This window comes from Eretmochelys imbricata, chromosome 1 (assembly GCF_965152235.1).
Source record: "Eretmochelys imbricata isolate rEreImb1 chromosome 1, rEreImb1.hap1, whole genome shotgun sequence".
Taxonomy (NCBI): Eukaryota; Metazoa; Chordata; order Testudines; family Cheloniidae; genus Eretmochelys; species Eretmochelys imbricata.
Genome location: NC_135572.1, coordinates 327,424,588 through 327,427,181, shown reverse-complemented (window position 1 = coordinate 327,427,181; position 2,594 = coordinate 327,424,588).

Sequence of the window (2,594 nt, the reverse complement as noted above, 5' to 3'; positions counted from 1 at the left end):
GTTGCTGGGGCAATGGTGTTCTGTTATTGTTTAATAGTGTGATTAAAACTGTGATTAATAGTGAGTATTTTTTTTAATCTCACGATTAATCATGATTAATTTTTAATCATTTGACAGCCCTAGTTGAAACACTAAGAAGTTATGTATTACTGAGGAACTTTCAACATTTTAGAACACTTGCTCCTCTTAGGCTATTATACATTTCCGAACCTATTGGTTTGTGTTTCTTACCCGTCCTCCTCCCCCGCCTTTGAATCTTCCAGGTTGGATTGGCTTCATGACCTTCTGAAATATTAATGTTCAAAATGTTGCTTGTGACAGTCCTTGTGACAGTCAGTTTCAGTAAGTAACTTCTACATCCTCTGTTGGTGATGTCACTATAAACACTCAGTGGATGATGCAAAGATTACAGCCTTGAACATCACATTCTAACTTGCAAACAACTATGTGTTATTGCTCAAAAGAGTGGTCCCAAACTATCCCAACTGCTAGTTGTTGGCCCTGCAGTGGGAATCTGAAAAGGGGAAAACCAAAATATCTATCTATAATGATGCCCTGCACTACCAGTGTCTATAAATATAGAAGGAGGAAAGTCAAAAATAAAAGAATAGGATATTAGTAAAAATAGTTGGAAATTTTCCTTTATCTTCTTTCTTTTCCTCATCTGGATTGGTTTTTGTTGGCTCAGCTAAAAGGTAAATATTGGTTACAATTTTTTTGTGCAGCAAAAAAGAATTGGGGAAATAGTTATTTCATCCTCCACCTCAAACAGAAGTCACTAAATTTCCAAGATACAAAACAAATCTCTCTCAGATTAGGACCACAACTTTTAAAAATGCAAAGCACATCAATATTCTAACAATATTGTTAGTTTATTAAGATAAGAATCTCTCCCGTTTATATTTGAATATTCCTAAACTCATGACTTTGCATATTTCTAGGAACATAGTGCAATCATCATTTCAAAGCTTTTCTTATTATGCTGCCAATATGAACCATTTTGATTGACAGAAAAAGTGCTCCAGGGTTAGCAACCTAACAAAGAAGACAAATAGAAAAATATTTGGAAAATGAAACCTATCCCTATAATAATCAAAATAGCATCTTGAAGATCAAGTTCGTGGAACTCACAGCTGCTAATTTTATTATGCATTGAACTTTAAAATGCTTCCTCTGAATCCTTGCTTGCTGACTGAAGATATTTTACTCTTTCTTACTTTCTTTCTCACCTAAGCTGCACGATTGGTGTGCGTCTCAGACCAGTGCTTAGAGCAGTGGTGGGCAACCTGCGGCCCACCAGGGTAATCTAATTGCGGGCCGCGAGACATTTTCCTGACATTGACCGTCTTCAGGCCTGGCTTCCCGCAGCTCCCAGTGGCCACGGTTAACCGTTCCTGACCAAGAAGAGCTGCGGGAAGTGGCGGGCTTCAGGGACGTGCTGGCTGCCACTTCCCACAGCTCCCATTGTCTGGGAACGGTGAACCACAGCCACTGGGAGCTACAGGGGGCTGTGCCTGCAGACGGTTAAAGTCAGCAAAATGTCTCGCAGCCTGCAGTCAGATTACCCTGATGGGAAGCATGCGGCCCCTGGGCCACAGGTTGCCCACCACTGGCTTAGAGCTTACTCATGTAGCACCTGGGAGATCTGGGTTCAAACCCCCGAGCTAAATCAGGCTGAGCAGGGGTTTGAAAAGAGGACTCCTACATCCCAGGTAAATACCCTAACTACTGACTAACTGTGTCTATGTGGGTTCTGGCTGCTAGGACATGGGCTATAGAAGTGGCTGACCTGGCTTAGGTGCCTAACTCCAGAACCTCTCCTGGCTGAGCATCCCAGGCAGAGGGAAGTGTTTCCCGCTGGCCTGGAGTTAGACACCTAACTATCTTTGAGGGACAGGGCTTAGGTCCTGCCCTTCTCCTTGTCATTTCCTACTGGCCAGTTTAAGAGACTAGCCCCTCAGCTTGCTGGCTTCTGTGAATCTCTTTTTTAGGCTCCTAACTCTCCCCGTACAATGTATAGGAGCCTTAGCACCTAACTCCAATCTGCGAATTCCACTCGGTGTCAGGGTGGAATAGAGCTTGGTAGTGAACTATTGATATCTACTTTCTGGGTATGTTTTTCCAACCAGAGCTGGAATATTTCTCTAATTTGTTTATGAAAATTAATGTGAGACAGTATCAAAAGACTTACTGGAGCTAAAATATATCACAACTACTGCTTACCCTTATCCACCAGGCTTGTTATCCTGTCAGAGAAGGATATTAGATTGTTTGGACATGATTTGTTCTTTACAAATCCATGCTGACAGTTATTTATCACCTTATTTTCTTCTAGGTGCTTACAAATTTATTGTTTGATTATTCGCGCTTTTCCAGTGCTGAAGTTATGCTAGCGGGTCTATAATTCCCCTTGTTGTCCTTATTTCCCTTTTTATAGCTAAGTACTATATTTTCTCTTTTCCAGTCCTCTGGGATCTCCCTCATCCTCCATGAGTTCTCAAAAATGATCACAAATGTTTGAGAGATCTCTTCAGCTATTTCCTTAAGTATTCTAGGATATATTTTATCAGTCCCTGCTGACTTGAAGACAGGGC